Raw genomic sequence first — 20,625 nt, 5'->3', positions numbered from 1 at the left:
GGCAGCATAGAAATCCCTCCATTAGAGCTGCATGCAGGCAGCTCTTTCTCTTCTGCATGGCATTCTGGGAGGCCAGGTCCACCATCACTTTTCCTCCACAATATGTATAAATTGTGCACGATAGCGCAACCAACTTTTCCATACTGTCTCAATTGTACTCGATAGCACTCTATAAATTGTGCGTTATAGTGCTAAAAACGTTCCCCGCTGTATAAATTGAGCGCTAGAGCACGACCACCTTTCCCACCCTACTTAAAAATTGTCCACCATTGGTATTTATTGCTAGCATTTTCCCACGGTCCCTTATAAAGGTTTATCGAGGTCGGCACAACAACAAGGGCTGTGCTGTACATAAAGCTTAATTATGTTATAATAATGCATGATTAATTTTGTTTCAATACAAGATCACCATACATTGATCAGGATTTAGAGCGCGTCCACCATCACACAATGCCTCATGACTTTACCAGTAGAAGGTAGAACAGTCCTAACCTGGGGATGGCTCCTTGCAAGTGGGGACTCCTGAAGTGTCCCAGTTAGGAGTGGTCAAGTGTGAACAGCAAAAGCGTCATTCCTATCCTGGGACACTGAAAGGCTGATTGAGTGGGACGCAAGTGGAAAAGGGGCTGATGAGAGGGGCAAAGGATGCAACAAATGGATTCTGATGCCCTGTGCCCTGAAGAGGTAGTTCCACCGTACTGCTGGCACAGGCACCCAATAAGGTTTCCGCTCATCTTGGCTTCAGTCACATGCAGACACGCCTGTCCCTTTCTCCCCCCACCCCCCCCCCCCCCCCCCTCTTTGCACAAAGAAAATTCTCGACCAAGCGAGAGAGTCGAGTGAAGTTTGGCTTTCATGCCAACCATTGCGCCACGTTGCGCGCACTCTGCAATCCAATCCGGTCGGATCCGATTGCAGTTCGGGCTATTTAAAACAGCAACCATTTCCCTCACTGTTCGGTCCAAATGCATCCCGCTGCATTGGGAGCCCCCGTCTCGGGAGCAGGCTCCATTTCCAGTGTGTCAACTCTCAAACGGGTCGCTGCCAATTCTGCCCTGCACTCGCTCCAAGTCGCCCTCTGACCAAGAGCACACAGACGCGGTCCCAAGTTGAGGCAATGTTCGACCATCCACAAGGTTTCAGTCCCATTGCAACGTGCAGACTCCACCATCCCAGCCTCCCCGCTCTTTCATCTCCATCCTCGGCACTTACCCGTCCGAGTTTTTATTATCTCGTTGAACTCGTCGCCGGCCGCCGCCGACTCGTCTGTCGGACCTTCTGCCATCGGCCTGCCTCAGGATTCGGACCGGAGAGAAAGGTCCCAGCCGCCGCTTCTCCGAAGGAACGCCCAGCCCTGCTCGGCTCGGCTCGGGCTGAGGGGTCCGGCGCGCCGCTCGCTTAGCAGGGACAGAGAGGCATCTCGCCGTCTTCCCGCCGCGGGCACATCTCCACACTCCGGGAACGCTGCCTGGAGCTGTCACAACTTGCCACGGATCCAGTTCAACAGGTGCACATCATCCGTCCCACATCCCGACGTCCCATCCCCACCCCACCGATTCCCAAATAGATCCTCTCCATAAAAGAGAGCGAGCGAGCGGCCCGACCCAAGTGCAGGATCAGCAGAGGAAACCCGATACCCCACAAATTAGGCGAAAGCGGGGCGAACTGCCGGCCTGACATCAACACAACCGCAGCCCCGTCGTTTCAAGGGACGGTGACCCCCAGCGCAACCACCTGACTCCATTTCACATTTCTTTTGTCCCAGTTGAATCATTGGAGAACATCAGAACAAGTTTTTGTCTGCGGTAAGTGAGTCAAATATAACACTGCGAAGACATCCAACTTGTTTCAAAATAATTTACATTTCCAGATCACTTTTTTCCCCCTAAACAAACGAATCAAACAATTCCCCCCCCCCCTCATTTTCTTCAGACCCTTGTGCTGGGAATTATCGATTTAAAGCTCATGTTCTAGTCTTCCCTTCTCTCCCCACAATCAGCGACACCCCCGATCTCTTTCTCCCATCCCGATCTGCCTTAGTCCCGATTCCCTTCGCCCCATCATGACTGACTCTCTTCCTTTGGAGAGCAAGCTTCGTGGAGCACCTCAACACACACTCACTCACACACAGACACACACACTCACACTCACACACAGACACACACTCTCTCACACTCACACACAGACACACACACACTCACACACAGACACACACACACAGACACACACACACAGACACACACTCACTCACACAGACACACTCACTCACACACAGACACACACACACTCACACACAGACACACTCACACAGACACACACACACAGACACACACACTCACACACAGACACACACACTCACACACAGACACACACTCACTCACACAGACACACTCACTCACACACAGACACACACACACTCACACACAGACACACTCACACACACTCACTCACACACAGACACTCACACACAGACACACACACACAGACACACACACTCACACACAGACACACACTCTCTCTTTCACTCACACACACACAGTGTGCTCCAGGCGTTTGCAGGAGGTTCTGCTCAGAATTTCAACTGCATACTTACGAATATTGCGTTAATTTAGATTTTATTACTTTGCTGTTGCGGAAAATTTATCTAACGAGGATGGGGAATAGTATTGGTTGGGTTTAAGAATCAATTAGGCTGATGTTTAATTTGTGAGAAAGATATTTGAAAAGTATAAGGGATCCTTTGAATATTTTATGCTTTGAATCTACTGAGATAAAAGAGCAGTTGGCAAATTTATCTCATAACTGGAAATATTATTCTACCCTCAATTTTCATTTGGGCTTTCAGTCTCCCCCATATGGATTATGGAAATTCCACACAAGCTCTGGAAACTACACCCATCATTGAGCTCACACAGTTGGTCTGGCCAATTTCTAACATCTGGAAGTTTTGTGCAAGTTCACAGGAGGTGATTCTTCACAATGGTTGGGTCCAACATTGTAGAACATCTGTTCATTATTGAAAATGATCCTTTGCATTTTCAGCCTGGAGTTGCTCAGAGAAGGGGAAGTAGAGGGGTGAGGTGCAAGTTGTCAATCGTCATCACCCGCACCACAATTCAAATATGTCATTCTTCGCTTAAACATTACTGACAAGATCAGCATTTCATACCAGTCTCTAGATGACTATAAAGAAAATCATAATGAAGAACCATCTTGAGTGTTTGCAGTCTGAATGGTTCATCTGGACATCTTACATTTTCTGAGGAGGTCTCTTATTCTGAAGACATTCTCAGTGACTGATCAAGCAATGGTAAATAGGACTAGAGGGGCAGGGATGAGACAGTCAGCATGGACATGATGAGCCAGAGTTTGTGTAGTATAATGATATTGCTTGAAGGCATTACAAGACATCTTTCTTTACTATTACTCCAAGGTCCTAATACATTGAAGCAAGAACAGGGAGTTGGAACACACTTTCCACCGTCAGTGTAGGTCTGAGCATCCTGGGTTACTGGGGAGGATAAAGTAGATACTCGAACATCAAACAGTACAACACAGGAAAGCCCTTTGTTCACATTGTCTGTGCTGAACATGATGCCCAAAATGAATAAAACTCAGCTTTTTGCATGTCATGAATTTCTCTATTCACTGCATATTTTCACATGCCCATTGAGAAACCTCAAACATTGCTATTATAGCTGCTTCCATCATTATTCCTGGTTGCCTGTTGCAGGCACCCACCACGCTATGTAAAAAAAACCCCAAAATCTCCAAATTCCACCCCCCCCCCACCTCCTTCCCTCACTTGAAATGCAAGTCTTCAAGTAGGTGACATTTTTACCCTGAGAAAAAGATTCTGACCATCTATTGTGGCTATGCCTCTCATAATTTAATCAAACCTCCCCTCAAACTCTGTCACTCCAGAGACCTATCCCCAAATCTGATATTCCCTAATTCAGACAGCATCCAGGAAAATCTACCCACACCCTTTCCAAAGCTAAACTCAATGGTAAGCAAAGAAGTGGTTCTTCATGGACAAGAGATTGCTACATTCTATTGGTATGAAGAACACATTCAGGAATCGCACTAGAAGGTAAGTACAAAATATCCAATAAGTGATGCATATTAAAAAATATATAACTTTTTAATAAAACCAGTCTGATCTTCAGAAATGATCGATGGTAAAATATTTTCCTATCTATGTGCTAAAACTTTAGCCAAAATCTTAACATCACCATTTAATAAAAAAAAATTGGCCTGTAGAAAGAGCACTCAATTGGATCTTCACCTTTCTTGACTATGAGAGATATGCAAGCTTCATTAAATGATGCTAGGAGATTACCCTGGTTTAAACGAATCAAGTAACACAGAACCTAATTGAGGTGAAAGCAAATGAGAAAATGATTTTAAAAATTCCACAGGAAACTCATCAGGCCTGGAGATTTTCCAGAATGATATGAAGAAATAGCAGCAGCTGTTTTCTCTTATGATATAGGTTTATCTAATCTCATTTGGTTATCTGAAAAAAGCATGTGAATATTTAAGTGATCAAGGAAACTGTTCATCAACTGCTATCATCTGTGAATTCGGAAGTATAAAGTCAGGAATAAAATTTCCTGAATACATCATTTATCTCAGAATAATCTATATTAATGTTTCCATCATCCATTCATATCTTTTTAATTTGCCGCTTGACTTCAAAAACTTTCAACTAATTAGCTAAAAGCTTAATAGATTTGTCACTGTGAATATCAAACTGATTCTTACTCTTCAAATGTTGACCTTCAATTGGATACTTTGAGAGGAGATAAAATTTAGTTTGAAGTTCAACTTGCTTTTTATATCGCTTAGGATTTTTTTTAACTTGAGTATATAGTTTTTAAAAATAGTTTATTTAACATTTTTGACCATACATAGTCAACTACAAAATTAAAATATACAAGTACAAAAGTATATCCAGTATTTACTCCATGATGGTTAAACCCAACCCTTCAACTGAGTGCTCTTTCTACAAGCCAATTTCTTTAGTAAATGTTGATGTTAAAATTTTGGCTAATGTTTCGACCCATAGATTGGAGGATATTTTGCCATCAATCATTTCTAAGATCAGACTGGTTTTATTAAAATTCCATCACTTTTGGATATTTTGTACTTGCCTTCCAGTGCGATTCCTGAATGTGTTCTTCAAACCCACCCAAGAAAAAGCCCCAAATAAAAAGATAGATATAGAAAGAAAAAGAAAGTAAGAGATAAAGGAAAAGTAAGAAAGAAGAAAAAAGATTGGTGCACACTCCATGGATCATAATTTCATATTCCACTTAATTTTCTTGGAAGAAGATGTGAATTAGATTTCCATGCAACTGCCATACATTTTGTAGGCACTGCCATGTTAACAATTATTACTTGAACATATTGTTAATCTATTTGATTAACTAATTCTAATCTTTCTTTATTGACCTTCTCTTTTATGTATACAGTATAAAAAATAATTTGCCCCCTGCGAGAAGCTTTCAAAGCATCCCAAGCAATTAACTAGAAGTTTTTAATGAAGTATTTGTATTAGAAAAATTTACCTGCTCCTCCATAAATTTCACAAAGTTACTATCTGATAGTAAAGTGGAATTGAAATACCAGTGTCTTTTTATTTGAGGGAGGCCAGAAAGGGTCATCGATAATATAACAGAGTTACAAGAATGAATGAGTGGGATCAATAAGAAAATAATCAATTCACAAAAAAGTGTGTTGAACATGTGAAAAAAAACTATTTGGATAAAGAAAATGCCAGACATCAGAAATACCATAGGATGAATTCATGAGGCAGATTTACTCATTGTGGTAGTGCGAGGAGACGAACGATCCAAAGCAGGGACAATTAAAATCACCACCAAGCATCAGAGTCTGGCAGGGGGGGAAAAGCCCACATCATCAATATAAGGGGCATAAACATTAGCAAAATCTACCATTTTATTATACAATTTCCCTGAAAGAATGATAATAATGACCATTTGTATCTGATACAACACTGATGAACAAAAGGAATATTTTGATTAATAAGAATTGAGGGACCCCCCCCCCCCAGCTTAAGCCTGAAGGGAAAAATGAAAATGCTGCCCACCCACCTTACAATGAGGTAAGATTTATCACAACTACAAATATTTGATTCTTGTGAAAATACAATAAAGGCTTTTAAATTTTTAATTAGTCAGTTTTTAGGATACAGATGAAATCTGCATTGAAGTGAACTTTTCCCTTTGAATGCACCTTTCAAGATTGTGAAAAATCAATTCACAAAGAATCAGAAGTATCTTTTTGATAAAATTTCCTTACTTTATTAAAGCATGTGAAACAGTCCCCTCTGGTCCAAAATCTCTTTCAGATACAGATTTCAAACTTTGCAATCAGATCTCTCCAGCATAAAAAATGTCAATGCCTCATAAATTTGTTTGTGAAGATATTCCTCCTGATCTGTCTTAAGCAATGTTGTGTTGAAGAATAGGTTCTATGGGTTCAAAGAGAATCAAGGCTGGACAGGTGTTATCAACAAACAGTGGGCTTTACGCACAGGAGAACACACAAGAGGGCACACTCTCACAGAGAGTGACGTATACAGCACACAGGCATGGAATACTGAGAAACAAGGGTTTAACTTCTTCAGCACCCACCACCCACAGGTACACTATACTGAGAAAGGAGGGTTTAACTTCTTCAGCACTCACCACCCATAAGCACAGTTTGCTGCGTAATTATTGAGTACATACAATGAACCTGATCTCCAGTGTCACTGCTGCTCAGGATCTGGGATGGGCCCATTGATTCAGCCCTCTGGAGCTGCCTGTGACTTGCAGCCTAGAGTTCAGCAATAGTCACAACTAACGAACACATACACATCAATTATACACAAATAATTAGACATCAGGTGCAAATAAATCACTGCTAATCATTCTCAACTCCCTGTTGGGAACACAAGGGTTAAACACACAGCACTATCAACTCTCTCCGTCTCTTGTAGGTGCAGCACACTGGAAAACAATAAATGAATTACAACTAACAAGTATATCAAATGAACCTGATCTCCAGCATTGCCTATGGCTTAGGATTCAGTCGGGCCCATTACTTTCAACCCTCTGGAGCTGCCAAAGGTCTGCAGCCTGGAGTTCCATGCCTGGTCTCCATGCAGCAGGAACAAACAAAGAGAGGGAGATCAGAGACTGCATGAGCTTGGCTTTTTCAATGCAAGACCCATCCACGTGACCTGCAAGGACCAATTATGTGTCAGCTTGACCTGGAGGAAGATCTAACCCTTGACTGGCAGGTCATTCATAAAAATCACTAAGTGCAGGTGGGTCCCAGAACAGATCCTTGTGGCACTCCACTAGTCACTGACCTCCAAGCAGAATACTCTCCTTCCATAACAACATTCTGCTTTCTTCCTACAAGCCAATTTTTTATCCACACTGATCCTATGCCTCATGACTTTCTGGATGAGTCTCTCATGGGGGACATTGTTAAATGCCTTACTAAAATCCATGTAAATCACATTTACCACTCTACCCTCATCAATTTCTTTTGTTACCTCTTCAAAAAAGTCATTTAGGCTTCACTTCACAAAGCCATGAAGACTATCCTTGAGTAGACTGTCCTTCTCCAAATGCTCATAGATCCTATCCTTCAGAATCATTTCTATTAGTTTGCACACCACTAGTCTATAATTTCCAAGATTCTGCCTATAACTTTTTTTAAACAAGAGATTACACTTGCCATTTTCCAATTCTCTGGCACCTCCCTGCGGTTAAAGAGGATTAAAAGATCTTGGCTACTGCCCCAGCTATCTCTTCTCTCTCTTCCCAGAGAAACCTGGGGTATATTGGACCCAGATCCAGGAACATCAATCTTCATGTTTTTAAGAAGATCTAACTCTTCCTGTTCCTTAATCTCCACATTGTCTAGCATACAGGCCTGTTCAATTTTGACCTTACCATGATCAAGGTCCTTTTCTCTTGTGAGTACTGATGCATAGTATTCATTTATGACATCCCCTACCACCTCCACCTCCAGGCACATGTTGCCTCTTTTATCCTTTAGTGGCCCCACCTTCATTCTCATCATCCTTCTGTTCTTCACATACGCATAGAATGCTTTAGGGTTCTCCTTAATCCTACAGGCCAAAGCCTTCTCATGCCCCCTTCGAGTTCTCCTAAGTCCTTTCTGGTTACCATATACTTTTCATAAGTCCTTCCTGTTTCCTGCTTCATTTCTCTAACATATGGTTCCTTCTTCCTCTTGACTAGTTGCCTGACCTGTTCCGTCAGCCACAGTTCCCTTTTCCTACCATCTTTTCCTTGTCCCAGTGGGACAAACCTGTCCTGAACCCTGCACAAATGGTCCCTAAACTTCCTTCATGTTACTTTTGTGTTTTCACCTTTAAACATCTGTTTCCAATTTACTCTCATTAATTCCTGCCTCATCCCTTCATAAGTAGTCCTTCCCCAATTAAGCACTTTCCCAGTTTGACTGTTTTTATCCATTTCCATAGCTATGCTGAAGCTAAGGGAGTTGTGGTCACTCTCATCAAAATGCTCCTCCAGTGAGAGGTCTGCCACCTGACCAGGTTCATTACACAGAACCAGATCCAGTCCGGCCTCTCCTCATGTAAGCTGGTCCAGATGCTGTGTCAAGATTCCTTCTTGAACACACCTGATAAATTCAGCCTCATCTATCCCTCTTGCAGACGTGAGGTGCCTGTCAATATTAGGGAAGTTGGAATCACCCATAACTACAACCCTGTATTTCCTGCACCATTCCAAAATCTGCCTTACTTATCTGCTGCTCAGTGTCCTGAGGCCTATTTGGGGAGCCGATAGTACAGTGATAGCTCCCTTCTGATTTCTGACTTCCACCCTCACCAACTCAGTGGACACTCCCTCTGCAGCGTCCTACCTTTTTATAGCCATGATACTGTCACTGATCAGTAATGCTACTTCACCCTATTTCTACCTCCCATTCCATTCCTTTCAAAACACCTCAACCCCAGTACCTGCATCAGGCAATCCTTCCCTTCTTCCAGCCAAGTTTCAGTCATGGCCACAACGTCGTAGTTCCACATACTGATCCATGCTCTCAGTTCATCCCCTTTATTCCTAATATTTCTAGCATTGAAATAGACACATTTCAATCTCTAACTGGCTACATTATCATTTGTTCCCTGCCTGTCCTTCCACACCAACTCAGAACACATAATATAATGCTTTTGTCCTTCTACTCTAATCTCTACACTCACATTTTGATTCCCCCTCCCCTGCCATATTAGTTTAAACCCTCCCCAACAGCTCTAGCAAACCTGCCCACCAGGATATTGGTCCCTCTCCAGTCCCTCTCCAGTTCAGGTTCAGTCCATCCTTTTTGTACAGGTCAGACCTTCCCTAGAAGAGATCCCACTGATCCAGAAATCTGAACCCCTGCGCCTTGCACCAACTCTTCAGCCACACATCCATCTGCCACAACTTCGTTTCCCTAGTGTCTCTGATGTATGGCACAGGTAGCCATCCTGAGATTACCACCCTTACTCCCTACACTCCCTCCCATCGTGAGGAGAAGGGAGTGCGGAGATGTCACTGTGGGGAGACAGGAGTTCGGAGATGATATCACGGAGAATGTGGAGATGTAATTATTTTTAATATTTCTTCATATTTATTTTTGTTATATTTGATTAAAATTATAATATTTGTATTTGTTATAGTTAATTAAAATTATAGTAAATTAAACACCATTTCCATCACCAAAATATCTAGTGCCAAAATGTCCGATTTCATCCAAAACAGTAGACGTTGTTGAGGGGAATGGCCACAGGGGTGATCTGCATTGTTTGCCTCTTCCCTTTTCCTCTCCTAACAGTCACCCAGTACCTGTTTCCTATGTTTAGGGGTGACTCTCTCCCTAAAGCTCCTGTTCATCTTCTGTCTCCCGAATGATCCTGTTCATCCAGCTCCAGCTCCAGTTCCTTAATTCGGTCTCCCAGGAGCTGCAGCTGGATGCACCTCTTGCAGATGTAGCCATAAGGGACAATTGTGCTATCCCAAATTTCTCACATCCTGCAACTGGAGCATTCCACTGCCTGAGATGCTGACTCCATTAACTCTTCCTATCTTAAATTCAAATATCTTATCTTATTGAAATCAAATGTCCTCAGCCTCTGTTCCCCAAAGCCTCCTAGTCGCACTCCTACATTGGGCCACCCACTCATTGGCCACTCCACTTCAGCTTCCCCTCTTTTTATTGGCAGGATCTAATTGGTCAATAGAGAGATCCAAAAGAACACTTACCGATCCTGCTGCCGATTTATCTGCTTGGAACCTGCTTGCTCCACCCCTCACTTTCAGCTTGTTCTTACAGTCCCAAGTCAAGATCCAAAAAAAAATGCCTGGATTCTTTCATTTTGGGTGGAGTTGAAATTTGAAGAGTGGCAATCCAGTAACCACGATTAATGATCTGGTGACTGGAGTTCAAACTTCACAACAGTTGGAAAAATTGAACGAAATAAATCTGGAAAAGTGACTACAAAACATAAATAGCCATTTGCTTGATTGATGTTGTTTAGGCAAAGGAACCTGCTGTCCTAACCTGTCATGTGTGTATTTGGCATCAGAATTACAGTGATGTTCATGTATTTTTAAAAATATCATCTGAAAAGAACAAGAATGAAAATCGGCAGAAGGGCCAGTTGACTGTGATGCTAAAGATGCCATAAAGGAATAAAGTAGCATTTAGTCTAGGTACTCGGCAAGGCAGATAGCGCCTTTGGAAGACGACACAAAAGAGTCTGGAAAAACAACCACCTGAAGAAACACACAAAGATCAGCGAGTACAGAGGCGTTGTCATACCCACGCTCCTGTTTGGGTCTGAATCATGGGTCCTCTACCGGCATCACCTACGGCTCCTAGAACGCTTCCATCAGCGCTGTCTCCGCTCCATCCTCAACATTCATTGGAGTGACTTCATCACCAACATCGAAGTACTCGAGCTGGCAGAGTCCACAAGCATCGAATCCACACTGCTGAAGACCCAACTGCACTGGGTGGGTCACGTCTCCAGAATGGAGGACCATCGCTTTCCCAAGATCGTGTTATATGGCGAGCTCTCCACTGGCCACCGAGGCAGAGGTACACCAAAGAAGAGGTACAAGGACTGCCTAAAGAAATCTCTCGGTGCCTGCCACATTGACCACCGCCAGTGGGCTGATATTGCCTCCAACCCTGCATCTTGGCGCCTCACAGTTCAGCGGGCAGCAACCTCCTTTGAAGAAGACCGCAGAGCCCACCTCACTGACAAAAGACAAAGGAGGAAAAACCCAACACCCAACCCCAACCAACCAATTTTCCCTTGCAACCGCTGCAACCGTGCCTGCCTGTCCTGCATCGGACTTGTCAGTCACCAACGAGCCTGCAGCAGATGTGGACATACCCCTCCATAAATCTTCGCCCGCGAAGCCAAGCCAAAGAAAAAGAAAGAATAAGTCTCCTGCAGGAAATTTGGCACTTCTCAGATGTAAAGAGAATTGTGCACAGTGGCACTGCACAGTGCCATTCCCCAAATCAGACCAGACACTGCTGGAAACATCTGATGAAGAAGAATCTTCAACCTGAAGCATTGACTCTTTTCTGTTGTAACTGCCAAGTAATTCCAGCATGTTCTGTTTTATCTCAGATTTCCAGCATCTGTAATGTTTTAAAAAAAATACTCATGAGAAGCTCATGTTGATCAACATGTTACAAAACTCCATCATGACTTCAAAATGTCAGTAATGACGCAACAGAGTTTGGTCAGGTGTGGGAATGGCCTGGGGAGTACTCATCATTAATTCCAGATCATGGCACAAGCGACACAATTGGCATAGCAGTTAGCGCAATGCCTTTACAGTGCCAGCGATCAGTATTGGGGTTCACATCCCGCGCTGTCTGTAAGGAGTTTGTACTTTCTCCCAGTGACTGTGTGGGTTTTCCCTGGGGGATCGGGTTTAATTCCACCGCACGAAATGTACCAGGGGTGTAGGTTAATTGGGCGGCTTGGACTCATGGGCCGAAATGGCCTCTTTCTGTGCTGTTTGATTAAATTAAAATTAATAAATAAAATCCCCTGAAGTCAAATGACATCATATTATTTGGACAAGGAATGGCAACAAAAGCCTTCCTTCATCTGATGATGCTGTACTCCTCCATGTTGAATACCAGGTTGGAGAAGAATGGTGGGGAGGAAGAACACAGAATGTATGACGAGAAAGGATGTTCATGAACCAGCATGGTTCAGGAGGAATAATGGTGACCAAGTGGGCAGAGTTCTGTTAAACGTGGACAGCAAACACTGTGTGGAAACAAACATAAGGGAAAAGCTCGACCTATTCCTCACCATCGACTTATAACAGATGCAGCAGCCCATGACTCTTCAAACCGAGGATGGCCAACCTTTTACATTCCATGCGTCAATTTTTTCACACACATTTTCAGATGTGTATTCAGGTTTGCATTGCTTAACAGCTATTTTGGCAACGCCCAACCGCATATATGTCCATACTCCTATAATTATTCAGTGACTGCGAGCACTTCGCAACAATTTAGAAAAAGCGATCGCAAGCCATAGGAAATTGAATACTGTATACCCAAACTGATCCGACTGCCCTGTGCTCTCCCCACAGCCCCTCTCTCCCCCACACTGATCCCACTGCCCCTGGCCAGAGAAGAAACAAGCCTTCCGTCGCGCATGCAGTCATCTTCAGTGCAAACTCCGGGAGATCCAAAATGAGTGGTGGACTAGCCTCGCCAAACAAACCCAGCTCAGCGCGGACATTGGCGACTTCAGGGGTTTTTACGAAGCTCTAAAGGCTGTGTGCGGACCCTCACCCCAAGTCCAAAGCCCGCTGCGCAGCTCAGACGGCAAAGCCCTCCTCAGCGACAAGATCTCCATCCAAACCGATGGTCAGAACACTTCCAATCTCTTTTCAGTGCCAACCACTCAGTCCAAGATTCCGCCCTGCTCCAGCTCCCCCAACAGCCCCTAAGGCTAGAGCTGGATGAGGTCCTCACCCGGGAAGAGACATATAAGGCAATTGAACAACTGAAAAGTGGCAAAGCAGCAGGTATGGATGGAATCCCCCCAGAGGTCTGGAAGGCTGGCGGCAAAACTCTGCATGCCAAACTGCATGAGGTTTTCAAGCTTTGCTGGGACCAAGGAAAACTGCCTCAGGACCTTCGTGATGCCATCATCATCACCCTGTACAAAAACAAAGGCAAGAAATCAGACTGCTGAAACTACAGGGGAATCACGCTGCTCTCCATTGCAGGCAAAATCTTCGCTAGGATTCTCCTAAATAGAATAATACCTAGTGTCGCCGAAAATGTTCTCCCAGAATCACAGTGCGGCTTTCGCGCAAACAGAGGAACTACTGTCATGGTCTTTGCCCTCAGACAGCTGCAAGAAAAGTGCAGAGAACAAAACAAAGGACTCTACATCACCTTTGTTGACCTCACCAAAGCCTTCAACACCGTGAGCAGGAAAGGGCTTTGGCAAATACTAGAGTGCCTCGGATGCCCCCCAAAGTTCCTCAACATGGTTATCCAACTGCACGAAAACCAACAAGGTCGGGTCAGATACAGCAATGAGCTCTCTGAACCCTTCTCCATTAACAATGGCGTGAAGCAAGGCTGCGTTCTCGCACCAACCTTTTCAATCTTCTTCAGCATGATGCTGAACCAAGCCATGAAAGACCTCAACAATGAAGACGCTGTTTACATCCAGTACCGCACAGATGGCAGTCTCTTCAATCTGAGGCGCCTGCAAGCTCACACCAAGACACAAGAGCAACTTGTCTGTGAACTACTCTTAGCAGACGATGCCGCTTTAGTTGCCCATTCAGAGCCAGCTCTTCAGCGCTTGACGTCCTCTTTTGCGGAAACTGCCAAAATGTTTGGCCTGGAAGTCAGCCTGAAGAAAACTGAGGTCCCTCCATCAGCCAGCTCCCCACCATGACTACCAGCCCCCCCACATCTCCATCGGGCACACAAAACTCAAAACGGTCAACCAGTTTACCTATCTCGGCTGCACCATTTCATCAGATGCAAGGATCGACAACGAGATAGACAACAGACTCGCCAAGGCAAATAGCGCCTTTGGAAGACTACACAAAAGAGTCTGGAAAAACAACCAACTGAAAAACCTCACAAAGATAAGCGTATACAGAGCCATTGTCATACCCACACTCCTGTTCGGCTCCAAATCATGGGTCCTCTACTGGCATCACCTACGGCTCCTAGAACGCTTCCACCAGCGTTGTCTCCGCTCCATCCTCAACATTCATTGGAGCGACTTCATCCCGAAGTACTCGAGATGGCAGAGGCCGACAGCATCGAATCCACGCTGTTGAAGATCACGTTGAAGAATGGAGGACCATCACCTTCCCAAGATCGTGTTATATGGCAAGCTCTCCACTGGCCATCGTGTCAGAGGTGCACCAAAGAAGAGGTACAAGGACTGCCTAAAGAAATCTCTCGGTGCCTGCCACATTGACCACCGCCAGTGGGCTGATATTGCCTCAAAACGTGCTTCTTGGCGCCTCACAGTTCGGCGGGCAGCAACCTCCTTTGAAGAAGACCGCAGAGCCCACCTCACTGTCAAAAGACAAAGGAGGAAAAACCCAACACCCAACCCCAACCAACCAATTTTCCCTTGCAACCGCTGCAACCGTGTCTGCCTGTCCCGCATCGGACTTGTCAGCCACAAACGAGCCTGCAGCTGACGTGGACATTACCCCTCCATAAATCTTCGTCTGCGAAGCCAAGCCAAAGAACTATTACAGCGCCTGTAACCTGGATTCGAATTCGCTGCTGTCTGTGAGGCGTTTGTATGTTCTCCCTTTGTCCGCATGAGATTTCTCCGGGTGCTCGGGTTTCCTCCCACATTCCAAAGACTTCTGGGACTTGCAGGTTGATGAGAAATAGAGCTGTAATTGGGTGGCATGAGCTCATGGGTTGGAAGTGCATGATAAAGTGTACATGTAAATTGAATGAATTGCCACAGGTACATTTTTAATCTTCAGACATGATGAAAGATTATTTCAACAAAGTGATAAAATGACACTGACCATTAACATGCTCACAGTGCTCAGTTTATCTTTCCTGAATCTTTTGGCACTAGTTTGAAGAAATGCCCCATTTAAGGTCTTATTCTTTGCAAACCTTGCCCTCTCCTGATCCTCCAAATCAATCCACGATTACATCTGGTACTTTAACTGCTCCATCAGGAGCCCTTCAATGAGTGAAATTCAAAGCTCAGGATTTTCCTGATTACCCTTCTCTTTATCTCCATTTCTTCCTTTAAGGTATTTAATGAAAACTACCTTTCTTCCAAGCCTTTGGTTAATTGCACTAATATTCTTGAAGTGGCCCCATGTCAATTTTTTCTCACTCTCTTGTAAAGAATTATGGACTGACACCCTAACACACACATTTTGTCAATGGACCCATTCATCTGTGTGCATAGCTGTCATTCTTGCAAAGCATAGGCAATGAATAAAACTATTTTCTGGCAGAAATGGCAGGGTCAATGCATGCGAGTCTATGCTGCCTCATGGAACAATCCATCCATATTCAAATAATGAATCTATCTTCTTGTCTGAAATCATCTTATGCTCGAGGAAGTGATATTACTGGCCTAATAATCTGATAATACGAAAGGGAAGTCAGTTTAAAATTATGTAATTAAAAAAAAAATTTAGGCATACAGCGCGATAAGAGGCTGTTTCAGCCCATGCGCCTGTGCTGCCCCAATTACACCCAGTACATTTTGGAGGGTGGGAGGAAATTGTTGAACCCAGAGGAAACTCATAGAGACACAGGTAGAACATACAAAATCCTTACAGACAGCGTGGGATTCACACCCTGGTCCTGGTCACTGGCACTGAAGCAGCGTTGCACCACCCTGATCCTCGAGGAAGATAATGTTAAATAAGCAAGAATTATCTTCAAGGAACAAATAAAAACAGATGAAGTGAATGCAAAAGCATTGTATAACCATCTAAAAATTAACATAGTTTTAAGTTTCCAACGAGGCAGCTGAACGAATTCACAAGTTACAAAGAGTAAGGGCAGAGGTGACTTTCTGCTGAATCTGAAGAACAATATTTGCCAGACCAGAGGCAACTATTCTTCAATTTTGCTTTTGGTTTTAAAAAAAACTCATTCTCAGATAATTCACAGAAAATAAATTACACAGTGGTGTTGAGCAAAGACATAAAATCATATGGAATTATGGAGAGTCATGAATAAACATAAAATAAAAATAAGCATAAAACAGGCCTTTTGGCTCAACTCATCCATGGCTGTCCGAGTTGGCATTACATTCCCATTGCCTGCATTTGATCTATATCTATCTAAACCCTTCCAAACAATATATTTGAAAAGTAGTGACATCATTGGACAGAGTCAGCATGGTTTTATGAAGGGAAAATCATGTCTGACAAATCTAATAGAATTTTTTGAGGAAGTTACTAGTAGAGTGGATAAGGGAGAACCATTGGATGTGGTATATCTGGACTTTCAGAAGGCTTTTGATACAGTCCCACACAGGAGATTAGTGAACAAACTTAAAGCACACAGTATGGGAGGTATGGTACTGAGGTGGATAGAGAATTGGTTGACAGACAGGAAACAAAGAGAAGGAATGAATGGGTTCTTTTCAGAATGGCAGGCAGTGACTGGTGAGATACCGCAAGGCTCAGTGCTGGGACCCCAGTTACTTACAATATATATCAATGACTTAGATGAGGGAAAAGAAAGCAGCATCTCCAAGTTTGCAGATGACACGAAGCTGAGTAGCAGGGTTAGCAGAGTGGAGGATGTGAAGAGGATGCAGGGTGACTTGGACAAGTTAGGTGAGTGGGCCAAGGCATGGCAGATACAATATAATGTAGATAAATGTAAAGTTATCCACTTTGGAGGTAAGAACAGGAGAGAAGATTATTATCTCAGTGGTGTCCTATTAGGAAAAGGAGAGATGCAATGAGACCTGGGTGTCACTGTGCACCAGTTATTGAAAGTTGGCATGCAGGTACAGCAGGTAGTGAGGAAAGTGAATGGTATGTTGGCATTCATAGCAAGAGGATTTGAGTATAGGAGCAGAGAGGTTCCACTGCAGTCATACAGGGCCCTAGTGAGACCACAGCTGGAGTACTGTGTACAGTTTTGTTCTCCTTATCTGAAGAAAGACATCCTTGCCATAGAGGGAGTGCAAGGAAGGTTCACTAGATTGATACCAGGGATGGCAGGACTTACATATGAAGAAAGGCTGGATCGACTAGGCTTTTACTCACTGGAATTTAGAAGATTTGGGGGGGATCTTATAGAAGCATATAAAATTTTTAAGGGTTTGGAAAGGCTAGATGCAGGAATGTTGTTTCCGATGTTGGGGAAAACCAGAACCAGGGGTCACCTTTAAGGATAAGGAGGAAGTCTTTTAGGACTGAGATGAGAGAAAAAAATTCTCTCAGAGAGTGGTGAATCTGTGGAATTCTTTGCCACAGGAAGTAGTTGAAGCCAATTCTTTATATTTAAGAGGGAGTTAGATTTGGCCCTTGTGGCTAAGGGGATCAGAGGGTATGGGGAGAAGGCAGGTTCTGGGTACTGAATACTGAGTAGATGATCAGCCATGATCAAAATGAATGGTGGTACAGGCTTGAAGGGCCAAATGGCCTACTTCTGCACCTATTTTCTATGTTTCTGTTTCTATCTGTCCAAGTGCTTTTTGAATGTCATATTTGTACCACTTTTAAAGCATCCTCTGCTAACTTGTTCCAAATGCAGAGTGCTCTTTGATTCAAAAAGTTACTTCCCAAATTCCTCTTAAATCTCTCTTCTTCCACCTTCATCCTGCATGCCCCAGTTCCAGAATCAACTACTCTGGGAAAAAGACTGCAAATGTTCACTTTATCCATGTCCATCATGGTTTTATAGATCCGTATAAATTCACCCTTGGATGGCTTGATAAGGTGCCTTTGATGTATGAAGGGTGGCACAAGAGAATTTGAAGGTGTAGGTCTGGGATTTTTGAAGATTCTGACACTAGTAGTGGAGTGAGGGAAAATGGAACAATTCTTGGCCTGTCATTAGCTCTGCTCTTGGGAACAAGGAAGCAGGGACTTTGTCTCCTGAAAGTCCTCAGGCAGAGGCCAATAAGACATGTGGCTTCTGAATTGAATGATTCTTTTCTTTCCACTCTCAGCAGAAACCACTCCAGGTGACAACTCCATTTGTTATCAAGCAGATAGATGATCCATTGTTGGACAATGTCCAATATTGACAGAATTTCTGGAATTGCTGACTCAATTTTGAAAGGAAGAAAAATTAAGCAGTACTATCCTGCTCAGTATAATGCAGCCAAACCAATTTTCCTTCCCACCAAAAAATAAATTAAATTTTCAATACAACAATGCATTTAATTTGAATTCTATTTGCTGTGGAATATTGAGGGTCTAAAATAAGATTCAAAGTCCTAGTTTCAATTTATTGTCATTTGCACCAGGTACACACAAATCATTCCTTTGTTTGCCCTGCAAAAGCAAACAGAGTTGGCAAGTAAAGAAATGAAAGCAAAGGAAAGTCCCTTTGCAGACATTGAGTGGTCTGCGGACTCACTGCCTCCTTCAATGTAGTCACCTCTGTCCACCCCCTCCCCTCCTTCCACCCATAACCTCCACAGCCACTCAGCAGCTTGTGCAGTATGGGGCCTCAAATCCAAGTTCAAGGCCCCATATCCAAATTGCATCTCCTCAGTACCTGGTTCCAGATCCCTGAGTGGTTAGAAAGCTGTTGGCATCTTTCAGAAGCCCTGCTTGTTATCGCATCCACATACATCCTACGCCCAATTCTTGGTTCCCAGAAGCCAGTCATCATCAGTCAAGTGTGAGGTATTTGGTTCATTTGATCAGGTAATCAAGTTTAATTTTTTTTTTCTTCCAATTGAGTTATTTTTTTTTTCCTGAGGCACTTTGCTGTGCTGCCAAAGCACAGTTATACTCCCCAGTAAATCCAGATCACAGCCCAGTCCCTTTCCAACTATCCCACTGCTGCAAGCGAATTCAGGAAGTGCTGAGCAAGTCCTGTTGAAATTGTGAAGGTAAAATCAGTTACTATTGTCAATCAATGGCTGAGAAGCAGAGGAGTTTCACTTTTTATTTCAGGTTTCCAACGGCTGCTATTTTGCTTCAGAGTCAATATTAACTATTGTCACCAGGCAATTATGGGCTTGTGAACTATTAATGTACAAATATCATAATATAAGAATATTAGAATTAGGAGTGAAAGTAGGCCATCCAACAAAGAAGGCAAAGACTTTCTGAAAAGGGTCTTCTCCTCACTGCAATCATCTGTTGGACCCAAGTGGAAGCACAAGGGAGTTCCACAGAACCACTGTGTGGGTTGCCACCAGCATGAGATTGTAGCATTGCACCAAGTTGACCCTTTTCAGAATTTCAGTAACAATTGGGTCTCAAGCAGTGACTCCCAACCTTCCCTTCCCACTCACATACCATTTTAAGCAATCCCTTACTAATCACAGAATACTTTTGGCATAGGGATTGCTTAAAGTGGTATGTTAGTGGAAAGGTAAAGGCTGAGAACCATTGTTCTAAAGTATCTGGTTGGATGACTAACAATACTAGTGGAAACAAATTAATTTCCTGCATAATGCTTGACATTCTCTAACTTGTGCTTTATAATCAACAGTGTAGAAATCCAACTGACTGATGCGGCAGTGCATACAATTGGATGCAACCCAAAAGCAGCATCCTGCAGTTGCTGTAAATCTGAAATCAATGCAAAAAGTATTGGAAATACCCAGCAGGTCAGTGTAATGGAAGATTTAAACCATGTTTTTTTTTTACTTTTGCAGCCTTTGCTTCTGCAAGGCTGAGAACCTGCTTGTGTTTTAGAATCAGCAGACATAAGCTAAATTCCACCGAGGGGCCAGAGATGCAGTTATCTGACGAAAGGACATCTGTGTACCAAGAACATTTAATCTTCCTGCTTGTTTTGGTCACAGTCTGTCAGAGGCCTAGGCTTGATGCAAAATAAACCATTGTATTCACAGTGATAAGCTGAAAATTATGTTATTCGATAGAAGCCTAGCTTGCTCGCTTATCTTTCTTGCTGTGCTGGGAATAGGTGCTTGGGTAAACAGTTTTTGGGTAATATAAGCCATGGTCCCGCTGCTGAAGTTTGAGACTCTCCGAGAGGTGGCAACATCTCTCAGCAAGAAGAAGAACTTCTAGAGTCCAGCCAACGTCCCGGTCGGGGGAGGTGGAGAAGCTGCTACCGGCGCCCAGACAACCTACTACAAGTGTGCAGTCGTTGCCTCGCTTCGGCAGTTGGGATCAGTCCAGGCGTTGATAAGTATCATTGGGAAGGGCTTGCATATTGTAGTTTGAAATCAGCTTTTGAATTTGTAATAAACATTTGTATAAACTGAACTGCTCTCGGTGTGTGTGTGTCTAATTTTCTTTCGGTAGCTCAAACACTGTGACCGATCTAAAATGAACAAAGTGAGAGGCGCAAGTTTACCCAGGACAGTCAGGCAGCACTTAAATT

General features: G+C 43.6%; 1 long non-coding RNA gene across 1 annotated transcript; it reads left to right on the top strand.

Moving 5' to 3' along the window:
* Positions 1-890: 890 nt before the first annotated feature.
* Positions 891-20,507, top strand: LOC138738931 (uncharacterized). Its single transcript, XR_011341873.1, has 3 exons — positions 891-1,805; positions 7,010-7,339; positions 10,280-20,507. It is a non-coding gene; the product is annotated as an uncharacterized lncRNA (long non-coding RNA).
* The last annotated feature ends 118 nt before the right edge of the window (positions 20,508-20,625 follow it).

The sequence above is a fragment of the Narcine bancroftii genome, chromosome 7 (assembly GCF_036971445.1).
Source record: "Narcine bancroftii isolate sNarBan1 chromosome 7, sNarBan1.hap1, whole genome shotgun sequence".
NCBI lineage: Eukaryota > Metazoa > Chordata > Chondrichthyes > Torpediniformes > Narcinidae > Narcine > Narcine bancroftii.
Note: the sequence above shows the minus strand (reverse complement) of the source record. Positions and strands in the feature narration are given on the sequence as shown.